This window comes from Heptranchias perlo, chromosome 6, assembly GCF_035084215.1.
Source record: "Heptranchias perlo isolate sHepPer1 chromosome 6, sHepPer1.hap1, whole genome shotgun sequence".
In the NCBI taxonomy this organism is placed as follows: Eukaryota; Metazoa; Chordata; class Chondrichthyes; order Hexanchiformes; family Hexanchidae; genus Heptranchias; species Heptranchias perlo.
In genome coordinates this window covers 111,362,079-111,380,505 of record NC_090330.1, presented here as the reverse complement: position 1 = coordinate 111,380,505, position 18,427 = coordinate 111,362,079, and the positions used below count along the sequence as shown (strand labels likewise).

The 18,427-nt window shown below is 48.8% G+C and overlaps 1 protein-coding gene across 4 annotated transcripts in view; it reads right to left on the bottom strand.

The window, feature by feature from the left end:
- arhgef7b (Rho guanine nucleotide exchange factor (GEF) 7b) overlaps positions 1-18,427 on the bottom strand; it is a 144,056-nt gene that overhangs the window by 106,313 nt on the left and 19,316 nt on the right. For 2 of the 4 annotated variants that reach the window (XM_067986659.1, XM_067986658.1), the window contains exons 2-3: positions 17,796-17,880; positions 3,921-4,054 (exon numbers count right to left, since the gene is read on the bottom strand). The gene's annotated coding sequence lies outside the window, so the exon portion shown is untranslated. Of the gene's footprint in view, positions 1-3,920; positions 4,055-17,795; positions 17,881-18,427 lie in introns of those variants that run through there. The other 2 variants (XM_067986656.1, XM_067986657.1) reach the window with 1 other exon arrangement.

Sequence of the window (18,427 nt, the reverse complement as noted above, 5' to 3'; positions counted from 1 at the left end):
CAGTGCAGTGCTCCCTCAGTACTGACCCTCCGACAGTGCAGCGCTCCCTCAGTACTGACCCTCCGACAGTGCAGTGCTCCCTCAGTACTGCAATGAAGTGTCAGCCCTGGTTATGGGCTCAAATTCACTAACAGATCATGGAGTTGATGGGTGCTGCTCAGAAACAAACCCATAAATCCTGGGCGGTCTCAGTCCAACGTAAAACGGGGAAGAATTGTTGTAACTTCTTCCCCTCCTATAAATGAATGGTCCTATTCCCCACCTCACAAAAGGTGCTTCCAACAGTAAGTGCACAATAACTAATTTAAAATGGATCTTCCCTTAATAAGAACATAAGAAATAGGAGCAGGAGTAGGCCATACGGCCCCTCGAGCCTGCTCAGCCAGTCAATCAGATCATGGCTGATCTTCGACCTCAACTCCACTTTCCCACCCAATCCCCATTTCCCTTGATTCCCCTAGAGTCCAAAAATCTATCGATCTCGGTCTTGAATATATTCAACGACTGAGCATCCACAGCCCTCTGGGGTAGAGAATTCCAAAGATTCACAACCCTCTGAGTGAAGAAATTCCTCCTCATCTCAGTCCTAAATGTCCGACCCCTTATCCTGAGACTATGACCTCTAGTTCTAGGCTCTCCAGCCAGGGGAAACAATCTCTCAGCATCTACCCTGTCAAGCCCCCTCAGAATCTTATATGTTTCAATGAGATCACCTCTCATTCTTCTAAACTCCAGAGAGTATCGGCCCATTCTACTCAACCTCTCCTCATAGGACAACCCTCTCATCCCAGGAATCAATCTAGTGAACCTTTGTTGCACGGCCTCTAAGGCAAGTATATCGTTCCTTCGGTAAGGAGACCAAAACTGTACACAGTACTCCAGGTGTGGTCTCACCAAAGCCCTGTACAATTGCAGCAAGACTTCCTTACTCTTGTACTCCAACCCCCCTGCAATAAAGGCCAACATACCATTTGCTTTCCTGATTGCTTACTGTGCATCCATGTTAACTTTCTGTGTTTCGTGTACAAGGACACCCAAATCCCTCTGAACACCAACATTTAATAGTTTCTCACCATTTAAAAAATATTCTGTTTATCTATTCTTCCTACCAAAGTGAATAACCTCTCATTTCACCACATTATACTCCATCTGTCACCTTCTTGCCCACTCACTTAACCTGTCTATATCTCTTTGCGTCCTCCTCACAGCTTACTTTCCCATCTAGCTTTGTATCGTCAGCAAACTTGGATACATTACACTCGGTTCTTCATCTAAGTCATTAATATAGATTGTAAATAGCTGATGCCCAAGCACTGATCCTTGCGGCACCCCACTAGTTACAGCCTGTCAACCTGAGAATGACCCGTTTATCCCTACTCTCTGTTTTCTGTCCATTAACCAATCCTCTATCCATGTTAATATATTACCCCCAACCCCATGAGCCCTTATCTTGTGTAACAACCTTTTATGTGGCACCTTATCGAAAGCCTTTTGAAAATCCAAATATACGACATCCACTGGTTCCCCTTTATCTACCCTGCTAGTTACATCCTCAAAAAACTCTTAATAGATTTGTGAAACACAATTTCCCTTTCATAAAACCATGTTGACTCTGCCTAATCATATTATGATTTTCTAAGTGCCCTGTTACCACTTCCTTGATATTGGATTCCAGCATTTTCCTGACGACTGATGTCAGGCTAACCGGCCTGTAGTTCCCTGTTTATCTCTCTCCCTCCTTTTTTGAATAGCGGGGTTACATTTTCTACCTTCTGGACTGTAAGTTTCTGGTCTCTGCATTCAGCATCTCAGTGGGGACCATACCTGGGAAATCGCAGATTGAACCCAGTGTTGGATGAGTGAATGCCGAGCATCTCACCTTCCCTGTCGTGTATTCCCCTCCCCCCGACCATCTTTTCAGGGTTTGGGACTCGATTGGCTCCAAACCGCACCCAAACATTTCCATTTGCAAATAGGAACAAAGTAATGTTACTATCTAAATAATAAAAAAGATTTGTATTTACCGTGATCACAGCTTAAACCCGCCCATCACACTTTAATAATCGACAATAACTGCGACGGGATCTGTGCAGTTAACCATTTACTCAAATATCCAATTGCTATCACTCACCAATCAGGAACACAGAACCAACAACCTTGGAACGAACCAATCTACTGCTCAAATCATCTTTCAAAGTAGTTTTCACATCACCTTGCTTTTTGACTCACCTCATCAACATCTAAAGTTGCATTTAATTAACGCATAAAAAGTCACTTGAATTTTTTTTCAAAGGAAAACTAGATGTGGTCATAAACTCACCTGTTTTACCCTGTACAGACCTGACCTTGTACCTGGCACCTCACGCTTGGGTTCTGCTCCATGCCCAGAGCTGACAGTCATCACCAACTTGTTCCTCTATCAAGGCTGATATTTCCACCCACTGCACGCAGCATCGAGCAACGAGCTCCCCGACCGCACAAAGCTGGGTTCCCAAGCTTCAAGGTGATGCCCAGTTTAATGGAGCATTGTCCCCTCTCCCCCGCCTGAGGGTAGGTAGGAGTCGGGGGTACACCAGCAAACTTGCCCAGCAGGAGTCGGGATACACCAGCGGACCGGCCCAGCAGGAGTCGGGTACACCAGCAGGCCGGCCCAGCACGAATCGGGGTACACCAGCAGGCCGGCCCAGCACGAATCGGGGTACACCAGCAGGCCGACCCAACAGGAGTCGGGGTACAATAGCAGACCGGCCCAGCAGGAGTCGGGGGACACCAGCAGGCCGGCCCAGCAGGAGTCAGGGGGCACCAGCAGACCGGCCCAGCAGGAGTCGGGGGACACCAGCAGACCGGCCCAGCAGGAGTCGGGGGACACCAGCAGACCGGCCCAGCAGGAGTCGGGGGACACCAGCAGGAGTCGGGGGACACCAGCAGACTGGCCCAGCAGGAGTCGGGGGACACCAGCAGACTGGCCCAGCAGGAGTCGGGGGACACCAGCAGACTGGCCCAGCAGGAGTCGGGGGACACCAGCAGACTGGCCCAGCAGGAGTCGGGGGACACCAGCAGACTGGCCCAGCAGGAGTCGGGGGACACCAGCAGACTGGCCCAGCAGGAGTCGGGGGACACCAGCAGACTGGCCCAGCAGGAGTCGGGGGACACCAGCAGACTGGCCCAGCAGGAGTCGGGGGACACCAGCAGACTGGCCCAGCAGGAGTCGGGGGACACCAGCAGACTAGCCCAGCAGGAGTCGGGGGACACCAGCAGACTAGCCCAGCAGGCGTCGGGGAACACCAGCAGACTAGCCCAGCAGGAGTCAGGGCTGCGTTGGGAGACCAGCAGGAAGTTTCTCAGTTCAGACAGATCAAAATGCGATCCTTGAAGATTGAAGTCAAGCTGCTTTATTAAGTGAAACAGCCAAAAATACATTGTGAACAATTAGAGACCAAAGAAACAGGAGGATCTTACAGGCCCCAAGAATGGTTAAACATCACGTCTCTCTAACAGACTCCCAGGCTGATCGTGATGTACACTAGTCAGCTGGAGGTCTGGGGAAGGTGTTTTCTGTCGAAGAATTCTCAGCTGGGTAACTGTACGGTGGGGTGCGGCGCTGTCAGCAGCAATGGAGGGCATTTTACAAAGCAGGGCTCCCGGCACAGAGCTTCAACCACCGGGAGCACTCCCCGCAAATTCCCACCCACACTTTGCACCGCGAAAACCAATTTGTGAGATTACTCTCTCCCGACATTTCTCTCCCATCATTTCCTTATTTTGAAATTCTACCGGCCCCCCCGCCTCCCGCCCCCCACCTCCGCCCGCCCCCCCGCCCTCGCCCGCCCCCCACCTCCGCCCGCCCCCCCCCGCCCCCACCCCCCCCGCCCTCGCCCGCCCCCCACCCCCACCCCCACCCAACTTAAACTTTAACTCACCAAACTTCGGTATTTTCCAGGAAAATTTTTTGAAGTTCTTCCAAGTGACAAATGTGATCCAGCAAGAGAATCAAGCGACTTTATATGATGGGATGGATGGCGCGCACATACCGAGTCCCCACCAACACCAATATCTGCAGAAACAAATGTCAATTAGTTTTTACAGCAATTGGATAATCATTTATGTTTCTTATCAGAACATAATCACATATAATTTTTTTAAAAATATACACAATTTCATTAATGACCTCAAACAAGCTCTGCATTCAAAGAGGAGAAAAAAGAGGGGTTTGTGTTTGGATCTGACCCTTCAACAGAAGGCTCTGTTTCAAGGGTACTGAGTTGTGAAGCTATTGCTTAAAATAATGGAGTCCCACCATATAGACCAGTTCTCTCGATCGGTGCCCCTGCCACTCATTATCCACCCCCTCCACCGCCGGTGCCCGGTGCCCGCAGCACATACAATCTACAGGATGCACTGCAGCAACTCACCAAGGTGATTCCGACAGCACCTCCCTCCCCTGTAACCTCCATCACTGAGAAGGACAAGAGCAGCAATGTCAGGGGAACTCCGTCACCTCCAAGTTCTCCTTTGACTGGAACATAAATCGTCATCGTCGCTGGTTCAAATTCCTGCAATTCCCCACCTAACACCATCAGCCCAAGGACTGCCAGCAACGCAGGAAGGCTCACCACAACCTTCTCAAGATAAGTAGGGACAGGTAATAAACACGGCCTTGCGGGAGTCACCCACATCCCCAGAACACATTTTTAAAAACCTCCCCACCTGCCTCTGATCTTCCATGGGGTTAGAAACGGCAAAATCAGTCTGTCTACCTGGTAAATGAGGCATTATTGTAACGTGGAGTGGGGTTGGTAGAGAGGTGGGTTTAGGGTGGGTTGGGGTTGGTAGAGAGGTGGGTTTGGGGTGGGTTGGGGTTGGTAGAGAGGTGGGTTTGGGGTGGGTTGGGATTGGTAGAGAGGTGGGTTTGGGGTGGGTTGGGATTGGTAGAGAGGTGGGTTTAGGGTGGGTTGGGATTGGTAGAGAGGTGGGTTTAGGGTGGGTTGGGATTGGTAGAGAGGTGGGTTTAGGGTGGGTTGGGATTGGTAGAGAGGTGGGTTTGGGGTGGTTTGGGATTGGTAGAGAGGTGGGTTTGGGGTGGGTTGGGATTGGTAGAGAGGTGGGTTTAGGGTGGGTTGGGATTGGTAGAGAGGTGGGTTTAGGGTGGGTTGGGATTGGTAGAGAGGTGGGTTTAGGGTGGGTTGGAATTGGTAGAGAGATGGGTTTAGGGTGGGTTGGGATTGGTGGAGAGGTGGGTTTAGGGTGGGTTGGGATTGGTGGAGAGGTGGGTTTAGGGTGGGTTGGGATTGGTAGAGAGGTGGGTTTAGGGTGGGTTGGGATTGGTAGAGAGGTGGCACTCGCATTCCCTTCAATCATTTCCCAATCCACCCTGACTGCGAACTTTGCTTCATTTACTTCAGGTATATTGGGGGCGTTGGGTATACTGGAATGATGTTGGGTATACTGGGACGGTGGGTATATCTGCAGCTTAGGTTCCTTGTGCCACTGCACTTTCTGTGTAAATGCTAGTTTTCGCATGTCATAGGGGCTAGTCAGTGCCGTGTTTGAGCTGTCAATTCTTCTGGGCCTCCTCCAACTCCATATCCGCTCCACCACCAAGACCGCCTACTTCCATCTCCATAACATCGCCCGTCTCCGCCTCTGCCTCAGCCCATCTGCTGCGGAAACCCTGATCCATGCCTTTGTTACCTCCAGACTCGACTATTCCAATGCTCTCCTGGCCTGCTTCCCATTTTCCACCCACCATAAGCTTCAGCTCATCCAAAACTCTGCTGCCTGCATCCTAACTCGCACCAACTCCCGTTCACCCATCACCCCGTGTCCAATGACCGACATTGAATCGATTTTAAAATTCTCATCCTTGTGTTCAAATCCCTCCATGGCCTCAACCCCTCCCTATCTCTGTAACCTCCTCCAGCCCTACAACCCTCCGAGATCTCTGTGCTCCTCCAATTCTGGCCTCTTGCGCATCCCCGATTTTCATCGCTCCACCATTGGCGGCCGTGCCTTCAGCTGCCTAGGCCCTAAGCTCTGGAATTCCCTCCCTAAACCTCTCTACCTCTCTCTCCTCCTTTAAGACACTCCTTAAAACCTATCTCTTTGACCAAGCTTTTGGTCACCTGTCCTAATATCTCATGTGGCTCAGTGTCAAATTTTGTCTGATAATCGCTCCTGTGAAGCATCTTGGGACATTTTACTGCATTAAAGGCGCTATATAAATGCAGGTTGTTGTTGTCCTGCCAGCTATGTTGTTGCTGTTGATCAGCAGTTGCTAGTTCCCTGGGTTGGCATGCACAAAACTCCAGAACTTACACTTATGCCTCTGCGCAAAACAAACTGTAAACAGCCTTTTCGATTATATTCACGGTACGGCAGTTCTAACGTCCCTGCCCCCACCGTCACCGTATGAGTCAGGTTGCAGCAGCTGGCGCTGACACACTGAATTTAATTTCACCGATTTTGCTGGCAAGACTGAACGTGTGATGTTGGATTTCCTACGAACATTTATTTGGCTGTTTTAGTTGCCATGGGAATAGGTGTTCAGACAAAATTGAGGACATCTGAAACTCAGAGGGGCCAGATCCAAGTCTGAAAGGCAAACAGGCCAGTACCTGAGCAGAGAAAGCCTCATTTGCCTGCAATCTACATACTGAGAGTCCCTCCCTGTCCCCACCCCCACCCCTACAAGTCAAGGCCAGTACACAACTCACTCAGATGCATTTTTCCAATAATAACCCAAAACCAGCTGGGCAAATACTCTCTGGGACGTTGAATTGACTCAAGCACATTCCTGAACCTCACCTCAGCCATGCCCCACAATTGAATATTTCATCCTCCCATTTTCCCTCCTCCTCTTCGAAAGGCCTCTGGCCCGGGGGGGGGGGGTGGGGGGGTACCCATCCACGGACCAGTGCTTCTTACTGAGGATCGGTCGCAGATAATGACCGCCACATGGGTTGGCACAAAGCCTCCGAGAGGCAGGCTCTGTATCCCCAGACTGATTTGCCCGTCCAGTTCCAGAGATCCCTGAAATTCTTGAACAATCGGCCGCTAATATGAAGGAAGAGGTGAACTCCCAATTATACGGCACCTCCTCACATCTGCAGGACTTCCCAAAGTGCTTCACAACCAACTATTTACCTTTCCGGAGTTCACTGTTGTTTTGTGCATAGCAAGTTCCCAAAAAAATGAAAATAAATAGCCAACTAATCTGTGTTTGGACGAGTTGTTTGAATATTGAGGGGGAAAATTCCGGTTCCTTCTTCGAGCAGCGCCATGAGATATTTTATATCCACATGTACAGGGAGAACACAGGGCCTCAGTTCAACATCTCACCCAAAAAACACACATCTTATTAACACAGTTTTACTTCAAAATTATTCTAACAGAATTAATATTCTCAGTAACAGAATTAATAGAATACAGACTATTTATTCAATGTGTGAAAGGCTAGCAAAGAATTAATAGTTTTTTTTAAAACAGCCAAATGTTATTACCCATCAAATAAATATTCTGTACTTATCACAGCAGAAATCATCTGCAGGTGACTTCCAGTAAACATTAAATATTCCAATTAAAAAGGGAATGCCTGTAATATAATACTTACAGTTCCTTTCATTGTATTTCCCATTTCCCCCTCACTTAATTATAATCAGCCCCAAAATTACAAAACTCGGTTCCCAGTGTGAAGCCTGTTTGACGGGAGCACAAGATCGTACAGTCTGGCACAGAGGTCAGCGGGAAAAGGTCAGAGAAATCGATCTAATTTGTATTTGAATGAATCAATACTTCCTCTTTCCACCGTCTCCCCAGGGAGCCTGTTCCATGGATTGACCACTCGCTCCCTGAAATAATGTTTCCGTGGGTCAGTTTTGAATTGACCCCCCTTCAAGCGCAGGCCGTGTCCTCGGGTTCTACTGTTTTGGACCAGGTGAAACAGCTCGTCACTGCGGCCAAGTATGTTGTGATTAAATGGTTAATCAACCTGGCAAATGATCTGAACCCCATGTGGGTGTTGTCCAGGTTACTGGTGAGAATATTTTTGCAGATGAGCTCAACAAGGTGGGAACATTTCAATATTGGTCCTTCAATAGCAATTAACCCAATTATTGGGAAGAGGATCATAAATCCAATTAATTTTAGCTCGGAAGCAATTCACTACTTGTCCTTATCCTGACTATTAATCACATTCAGTCTCGGGGGCGAATCTAACACCAGTCAGTGCAATGATAATCAATTTTTATTATGCTCGCTGTAATGAGAAGCGCTGACTCTGCTATACAACACACGAGGAGAATGATGCATCAACACAAAGGCTGGGCCAGCACGTCCCGAAACATGAACTACACGACATGGTGTTTCAGCTATTCATTACCCGCAATGCAAACTCAGAAATCAATACGCTGGCAACATCCCCATTATTTTATTTTTATTTAATTCTCAGGATGCTGGCGTGGCTCACAATACAACTCTCATTGCCCATCCCTGAGGAGATGGTCATGGACCTTCCCCTTGGCACCAATTGTTCTACAGCACTGTGTTTTCAGAGGGCATCTAAGAGTCAACCACATTGGTGTGGGACTGGAGTCACGTGTAGGCCCGGACCGGGTAAGGACGGCAGGTGTGGGGACTGGAGTCACGAGTAGGCCCAGACCGGGTAAGGACGGCAGGTGTGGGGACTGGAGTCACGAGTAGGCCCAGACCGGGTAAGGACGGCAGGTGTGGGACTGGAGTCACGTGTAGGCCCAGACCGGGTAAGGACGGCAGGTGTGGGACTGGAGTCACGTGTAGGCCCAGACCGGGTAAGGACGGCGGGTGTGGGACTGGAGTCACATGTAGGCCCAGACCGGGTAAGGACGGCGGGTGTGGGACTGGAGTCACATGTAGGCCCAGACCGGGTAAGGACGGCGGGTGTGGGACTGGAGTCACGAGTAGGCCCAGACCGGGTAAGGACGGCAGGTGTGGGACTGGAGTCACGTGTAGGCCCAGACCGGGTAAGGACGGCAGGTGTGGGGACTGGAGTCACGTGTAGGCCCCGACCGGGTAAGGACGGCAGGTGTGGGGACTGGAGTCACGTGTAGGCCCCGACCGGGTAAGGACGGCAGGTGTGGGGACTGGAGTCACGTGTAGGCCCCGACCGGGTAAGGACGGCAGGTGTGGGGACTGGAGTCACGTGTAGGCCCCGACCGGGTAAGGACGGCAGGTTCCCTTCTCTAAACGACATTAGTGAACCAGTTGAGTTTTTACAACAATCCAAGACTGAGATCAACAGACTTTTGTTGGGTGAGGGTATCGAGGGATATGGATCAACGGTGGGTAAATGGAGTTGAGGTACAGATCAGCCATGAAAAAGGCTCAAGGGGCTGAATGGCCTCCTCTTTGTTGCTATCTAAGAGGCCAGGTTATTTGTTGCTGTGTGACACTTACCATTTCTAGTGAGATTTGCAAAATTTTGATTCAAAGTCTCTGATGCAGCGAGTTTCGGTTTCTGAGCAGATCTGACCAATAATAAATCGTGGCCCTGTTCGTTATTCAACTGATAATGAACGGACACAGAAGAGAGGAGACACAGGAAAGGAGATAGAAACAGAGAGAGAGAGAGAGAGACAGACACAGACACACACACACAGACACACACACACAGACACACACAGACACACACACACAGACACATGGAGATAAAGGCAGATGAACTCAGGGCATGGATGGGTACATGGGACTGGGATGTTATAGCTATTACTGAAACATGGCTAAGGGAGGGGCAGGACTGGCAGCTCAATGTTCCAGGGTACAGATGCTATAGGAAAGATAGAGCAGGAGGTAAGAGAGGAGGGGGAGTTGTGTTCTTGATTAGGGAGAACATCACGGCAGTACTGAGAGGGGATATATCCGAGGGTTCGCCCACTGAGTCTATATGGGTAGAACTGAAAAATAAGAAGGGAGAGATCACTTTGATAGGATTGTACTACAGACCCCGAAATAGTCAATGGGAAATTGAGGAGCAAATATGTAAGGAGATTACAGAAAGCTGCAAGAAAAATAGGGTGGTAATAGTAGGGGACTTTAACTTTCCCAACATTGACTGGGACAGCCATAGCATTAGGGGCTTGGATGGAGAGAAATTTGTTGAGTGTATTCAGAAGGAATTTCTCATTCAGTATGTGGATGGCCCGACTAGAGAGGGGGCAAAACTTGACCTCCTCTTGGGAAATAAGGAAGGGCAGGTGACAGAAGTGTTAGTGAGGGATCACTTTGGGACCAGTGATCATAATTCCATTAGTTTTAAGATAGCTATGGAGAAGGATAGGTCTGGCCCAAAAGTTAAAATTCTAAATTGGGGAAAGGCCAATTTTGATGGTATTAGACAGGAACTTTCAGAAGTTGATTGGGAGAGTCTGTTGGCAGGCAAAGGGACGTCTGGTAAGTGGGAGGCTTTCAAAAGTGTGTTAACCAGGGTTCAGGGTAAGCACATTCCTTATAAAGTGAAGGGCAAGGCTGGTAGAAGTAGGGAACCTTGGATGACTCGGGAGATTGAGGCCCCAGTCAAAAAGAAGAAGGAGGCATATGACATGCATAGACAGCTGGGATCAAGTGGATCCCTTGAAGAGTATAGAGATTGCCGGAGTAGAGTTAAGATAGAAATCAGGAGGGCAAAAAGGGGACATGAGATTACTTTGGCAGATAAGGCAAAGGAGAATCCAAAGAGCTTCTACAAATACATAAAGGGCAAAAGAGTAACTAGGGAGAGAGTAGGGCCTCTTAAGGATCAACAAGGTCATCTATGTGCGGAACCACAAGAGATGGGTGAGATCCTGAATGAATATTTCACATCGGTATTTACGGTTGAGAAAGGCATGGATGTTAGGGAACTTGGGGAAATAAATAGTGATGTCTTGAGGAGTGTACATATTACAGAGAGGGAGGTGCTGGAAGTCTTAACGCGCATCAAGGTAGATAAATCTCCGGGACCTGATGAAATGTATCCCAGGACGTTATGGGAGGTTAGGGAGGAAATTGCGGGTCCCCTAGCAGAGATATTTGAATCATCAACAGCTACAGGTGAGGTGCCTGAAGATTGGAGGGTAGCAAATGTTGTGCCTTTGTTTAAGAAGGGCGGCAGGGAAAAGCCTGGGAACTACAGACCGGTGAGCCTGACATCTGTAGTGGGTAAGTTGTTAGAGGGTATTCTGAGAGACAGGATCTACAGGCATTTGGAGAGGCAGGGACTGATTAGGAACAGTCAGCATGGTTTTGTGAGAGGAAAATCATGTCTCACAAATTTGATTGAGTTTTTTGAAGGGGTAACCAAGAAGATAGATGAGGGCTGTGCAGTAGACGTGGTCTACATGGACTTTAGCAAAGCCTTTGACAAGGTACCGCATGGTAGGTTGTTACATAAGGTTAAATCTCACGGGATCCAAGGTGAGGTAGCCAATTGGATACAAAATTGGATTGACGACAGAAGACAGAGGGTGGTTGTGGAGGGTTGTTTTTCAAACTGGAGGCCTGTGACCAGCGGTGTGCCTCAGGGATCGGTGCTGGGTCCGCTGTTATTTGTTATTTATATTAATGATTTGAATGAGAATTTAGGAGGCATGGTTAGTAAGTTTGCAGATGACACCAAGATTGGTGGCATTGTGGACAGTGAAGAAGGTTATCTAGGATTGCAATGGGATCTTGATAAATTGGGCCAGTAGGCCGATGAATGGCAGATGGAGTTTAATTTAGATAAATGTGAGGTGATGCATTTTGGTAGATCGAATCGGGCCAGGACCTACTCCGTTAATGGTAGGGCGTTGCGGAGAGTTATAGAACAAAGAGATCTAGGAGTACAGGTTCATAGCTCCTTGAAAGTGGAGTCACAGGTGGATAGGGTGGTGAAGAAGGCATTCAGCATGCTTGGATTCATTGGTCAGAACATTGAATACAGGAGTTGGGATGTCTTGTTGAAGTTGTACAAGACATTAGTAAGGCCACACTTGGAATACTGTGAACAGTTCTGGTCGCCCTATTATAGAAAGGATATTATTAAACTAGAAAGAGTGCAGAAAAAATTTACTAGGATGCTACCGGGACTTGATGGTTTGACTTATAGGGAGAGGTTGGATAGACGGAGACTTTTTTCCCTGGAGAGTAGGAGGTTAAGGGGTGATCTTATAGAAGTCTATAAAATAATGAGGGGCATAGATAAGGTAGATAGTCAAAATCTTTTCCCAAAGGTAGGGGAGTCTATAACGAGGGGGCATAGATTTAAGGTGAGAGGGGAGAGATACAAAAGGGTCCAGAGGGGCAATTTTTTCACTCAAAGGGTGGTGAGTGTCTGGAACGAGCTGCCAGAGGCAGTAGTGGAGGCAGGTACAATTTTGTCTTTTAAAAAGCATTTGGACAGTTACATGGGTAAGATGGGTATAGAGGGATATGGGCCAAGTGCAGGCAATTGGGACTAGCTTAGTGGTATAAACTGGGCAACATGGACATGTTGGGCCGAAGGGCCTGTTTCCATGTTGTAAACTTCTATGATTCTATGATTCTAGGTACAGAGATGATGATGATGGGGAAACGTGCGAGATACACAGAGTTACAGATTTTTTTTGTTCACTAGCAATGCCTCTGGCTGTCAACTGGGTAAAAAGTGACAACTCTCACAGAAAATGGGAGGGAGTTGGGGTGAGACCGAACAAAGAGTGAAATGGTTTTATCCACCTGGCAAAAGTGAGGAAGAAAAATTAGGTAAACAAGACTTGGTAAAAGCACAGTCCAGATATACCTGGCAAAGAAGTGCCCCCTTTAACTGTGTGCCATAACCTTGCAGTCAATCTAGAGGCAAATGTCACTCGGGACACTCTCCGATACATGTCCTTTGCTTTCAGAATGGCAACGGTTCTGTGCCAAGTGACTGACATCTAACCCTGTGCGCCATGGAATAATGGATGGCTTCCTCCAGCCTACGTGTACCTCTCTCGCCCTCCTCCCCCATGATGATCCTTCCCACTCCACCTCCCACTTTCATCTGGCACAGACACTCCACCAACATGCTCTTCTTGCTGCTGCTGTCAAGATTTGTCTCTTTCAGCAGGATTTCTAAGAGTGTCACTCGAAGTTTGGTTATCCCGTACATCCCCCACTCTCGCACCGCAAGCCAGCTCTCCTCCATCACTGCAAACACTTCTTCCCAAGACCCTGGCATTAAACGCCAAATAAGGTGGAGGTCTCCATCAGCCAGAACCCCACACGCACATGGCCAAGGGCACTTGGTCCGCTCTGTGCAAATATCCATGGAATAGGTGGCAAACTCCAGCACAATACTGAGTGTTACTGGACACTCACCCTTTGAGTGAAAAAATTGCCCCTCTGGACCCTTTTGTATCTCTCCCCTCTCACCTTAAATCAATGCCCCCTCGTTATAGACTCCCCTACCTTTGGGAAAAGATTTTGACTATCTACCTTATCTATGCCCCTCATTATTTTATAGACTTCTATAAGATCACCCCTTAACCTCCTACTCTCCAGGGAAAAAAGTCTCAGTCTATCCAACCTCTCCCTATAAGTCAAACCATCAAGTCCCGGTAGCATCCTAGCTATAAATAACCCAGCACAACGTGGTCTTCTGCACAAACTTCTCACGTACATTGATTTAACCTGATATGTGCAACTATGCAAAACCTTGAAAAGCAGGAAGTGTACAGTTTCCAGGGCAGTGTTGCAACTTGTGACAGATGCTCAAGAGGTCAATGCAAATTAATCGAGTTCCTCCAATGGTTTAGTTCATGTGTCCACTTCCCACACCCCAAGAAAAGCATTTTTAAAACACACTGGGAGGGCAAATATTTATTGTCCATCCCTATGGACATCAAGAATCAACCATGTGGTGTGGGACTGGAGTCACGTATAGGCCCAGACCGGGTAAGGACAGCAGGTGTGGGACTGGAGTCACGAGTAGGCCCAGACCGGGTAAGGACGGCAGGTGTGGGACTGGAGTCATGTGTAGGCCCAGACCGGGTAAGGACGGCAGGTGTGGGACTGGAGTCATGTGTAGGCCCAGACCGGGTAAGGACGGCAGGTGTGGGACTGGAGTCATGTGTAGGCCCAGACCGGGTAAGGACGGCAGGTGTGGGACTGGAGTCACGTGTAGGCCCAGACCGGGTAAGGACGGCAGGTGTGGGACTGGAGTCACGTGTAGGCCCAGACCGGGTAAGGACGGCAGGTGTGGGACTGGAGTCACGTGTAGGCCCAGACCGGGTAAGGACGGCAGGTGTGGGACTGGAGTCACGTGTAGGCCCAGACCGGGTAAGGACAGCAGGTGTGGGACTGGAGTCACGTGTAGGCCCAGACCGGGTAAGGACGGCAGGTGTGGGACTGGAGTCACGTGTAGGCCCAGACCGGGTAAGGACGGCAGGTGTGGGACTGGAGTCACGTGTAGGCCCAGACCGGGTAAGGACGGCAGGTGTGGGACTGGAGTCACGTGTCGGCCCCGACCGGGTAAGGACGGCAGCTTCCCTTCCCTGAAGGACATTAGTGAATCAGTTGAGTTTTTCTGGTGCATAGATTGCAAAATCACAGCTTGCTGTGGTGGGGTTTGAACTCACGATCTCTAGGTTGCTAATCCAGGTTCAGAACCAGGTCACAACCATTCCCAGTCTCATCGGATAAGGTCCTAAAGACCAGGAAGACCCCAGGGTCTTCCAGTGTTTTTATAAGTCAGTGTATCTTACCTGAGATGGCCAGGTATTTTACATAACACATTGCATGTTACATGGTAGAACACTCAGTCTTAATAAGGTGCATCCTGGCTCACTATGAGCAATGATACGGGGGGTGCACCAATTTAATATAAAACATTGCAGGATTCGATAGGGTGGATGGAGAGAAACTATTTCCTCTGGTGGGGGAAGTCCAGAACAAGGGGGCATAACCTTAAAATTAGAGCCAGGCCGTTCAGGGGTGATGTTAGGAGAGAGAGAGAGACAGGTCCTCGACATGAAATTACTTTCACTCGGTTCTTAATGAAGACATCAGATTCAAATGCAGTTTCTCCAGAAAACTATGTGCTAATCGACTGCATGACACAGTCCCCCTTTACTGAACGCCTCTTGGAAATAATCCATGCAGATAAATCCATCCCAAAGGGGATCAGGTTTTACTGGGAGCTGGAACCTGAGAGGCCATCAGTGGCTTTCCCCAAGAGACATACGAAAGACTGACGGTACAATTCTGGGAACGCAACTTGTTCTCAACGTTTCCTTCAGTGCTGCGTTACCTTTCTCACTCTTTACTCGGCCTGTGCCAATGTCTCACAGGATGGTTTGACCAATGCCGTTGGCCTGAGAGCCTCTCTCACCGGGAAGGCACATCAGGAAACTTGGGCACAGGAGACTGTGGGGAGCACACCCACGATTTCCCAGTGCTGGTTCCCGAAGGCGATACTCCCTGCCAGGAGCGCACATTCATACACTCGGCCCTTTAATGTCCTTTTAGCTTCAAGCAACACTCTTAGGAACATAGGAACAGGAGGAGGCCATTCAGCCCTTCAAGCCTGATCCATCATTCAATTAGATCATGGCTGATCTGCATCCTGACTCTATCTACCTGCCTTGGTTCCGTAACCTTTAATCCCCTTACCCAGCAAAAATCGATCAATCTCTGTCTTGAAATTTTCAATTGACCCCCAGCCTCAACAGCTTTTTGGGAGGAGAGAGTTCCAGATTTCCACTCCCCTTTGTGTGAAGAAGTGCTTCCTGACATCACCCCTGAACGGCCTGGCTCTAATTTTAAGGTTCTGCCCCCTTGTTCTGGACTCCCCCCACCAGAGGAAATAGTAAGCTAACACTCCCAGTACTGAGGGAGCGCTACACTGTCAGAGGGGCAGTGCTGAGGGAGTGCTGCACTGTCAGAGGGGCAGTGCTGAGGGAGTGCTGCACTGTCAGAGGGGCAGTGCTGAGGAAGTGCTGTACAGTCGGAGGGGCAGTGCTGAGGGAGTGCTGCACTGTCAGAGGGGCAGTGCTGAGGGAGTGCTGCACTGTCAGAGGGGCAGTGCTGAGGGAGTGCTGCACTGTCGGAGGGGCAGTGCTGAGGGAGTGCTGCACTGTCAGAGGGGCAGTGCTGAGGGAGTGCTGCACTGTCAGAGGGGCAGTGCTGAGGGAGTGCTGCACTGTCGGAGGGGCAGTGCTGAGGGAGTGCTACACTGTCGGAGGGGCAGTTCTGAGGGAGCGCTGCACTGTCAGAGGGTCAATACTGAGGGAGTGCTGCACTGTCAGAGGGGCAGTGCTGAGGGAGTGCTGCACTGTCAGAGTGGCAGTGCTGAGGGAGTGCTACACTGTCGGAGGGGCAGTGCTGAGGGAGTGCTGCACTGTCAGAGGGGCAGTTCTGAGGGAGTGCTGCACTGTCGGAGGGGCAGTGCTGAGGAAGTGCTGTCCAGTCGGAGGGTCAAAAGCGAGGGAGTGCTGCACTGTCGGAGGTGCCGTCTTTCAGATGAGATGTTAAACCGCGGCTCCGTCTGCCCTCTCTGGTGGATGTAAAAGATCCCATGGCACTATTTGAAGAACAGCAGGGAAGTTCTGCCCGGTGTCCTGGCCAATATTTATCATTCAACCAACATCACAAACAGATTATCTGGTCATTATCACATTGCTGTTTGTGGGATCTTGCTGTGCACAAATTGGCTGCCACATTTCCTATACTACAACAGTGACTACACTTCAAATGTAATTCATTGGCTTTGAAGCACTTTGGGGGGTCCTGAGGTTGTGAAAGGCGCTATATAAATGCAAGTTCTTTCTTTCACCCAAATTATTTATCAGCTATGAGGAGCCGCTGCAGAACTTCTTTTGTAACCCTAAAGGTTATGAAATGGAATTCTGGGTTACCGCTCATAATATTTAAGTTGTTGCCCGTAAACAACATCATCTGAACATCACCAGAAACATCTTTCAACATCAACCACCAGCATCTTTAACACTGACAAACATCCCAAGGGGCTTAACAGAGGCCTGAGGAGAAACAGGTGCCAAGGCAAAGCAGGAAAGGTCAAAGGGTGACCAAAAGCTTGGCCAAAGAGGCGAGTTTTATGGAGGTCTTTAGAATGCCAAAAAGCACGTGCAGTATAGATGGAGGAAGTGCTGTTCAACATGAACTGAGTAACACGAGAAGCCTCAAGCAAGGCAAGTGAGGACGAGGTGCACATAACAGACTGCCAGCAAAAGCTGTTTGTAGTGTTATTAAATCAACTCCAGCGGGATAAAACTCTCTCTCTCTCGCACACACTCTGAACACTCCCCTTCTCTGATTCTTGCCTCTTGTCCACCTTCCCCCTCATCTCACCGTTGATGGTCATACTCCCCAAATGGAGGAGAGGGAGGTGAGGAGGTGGAAGGGAATTCCAGAGCGTGGGGCCTAAGGGGCTGTAGACACGGCCATCGATCGTGGGAGAGAGCTTGCCCTAACCTGAGGCACCAAGGGTGTGCAGAAAGATCAACATTTGGAGGGATTGATGAATATTATTTACATTACAGGGGTAATTTTATGAAATCACACTCCCAGGTCAGAGTCTCACGCACAGGGAGCACCCATCAGGAGTTCGGCTAACACTCCCGGTGTAAACGACTCTGTCCAGGAGCGCAAGTTTACAAAATTACCCAATAATTTTCACACTGCCTCCGATGAGTTGCACGAGGCAGGTTCAAAGGTCACTTATTCTATACCTAGTAAGCTGCGAATCAAATGCAGATTCAACTCACTCTTTAAACTGCAAGCCCGTTTCAGTGGGAGGCCAACCCATCTCAAAGTAATCCTCTTACCTGCGGTTACTTTATTGAGAGCGACCAGGGAATTAAGAATCTTGTTGAAGTTCTGTCCTTGATAAAGGTCATTGGCATCAAAAGTCTGCGGAAACAAGAAAAGGAGAGAATTCCATCACTTTGTGTGGTTAACGCATTACCTCACAGTCCTCACTTTCAGAGGCGGAAACGCACTTTGAATAAAAGACAGTCAAAATTACACATCCAGGATGTTTATACCTGACAAGTCTTCCAATATTAAAAAGGAAAAGTTCCAACATATTTTTGAATGCGTCTAAATCTGTGAAGACTTGTTTTCATTCCTGACAGCAGGCACACAAAAAAAAACCAGGCACACCCAGCTCAAAGTTATCAATAAAACCAGAATTCCTGCCTTTTCCAGCAAGATAAATTGCTGCTTATTTCATGGACTCGGAAACCAGCCAAAAAAAATAACCTAGATGTGGAATCACTCGTTTCGCAGGACATGTGTCTCTGATCTGTATCAAATCCACAAAAGCAATAATAGAGCGCTGTAATTGCAAGGTTTTCACTGCGAGTATTTCATCTGGATGCTCACAGGAATCTCTGCCGCAACAGAGCAGGCTCCACAATTGCAGCTGCTTTGAAGTTTAATTCTATACAACATTGCA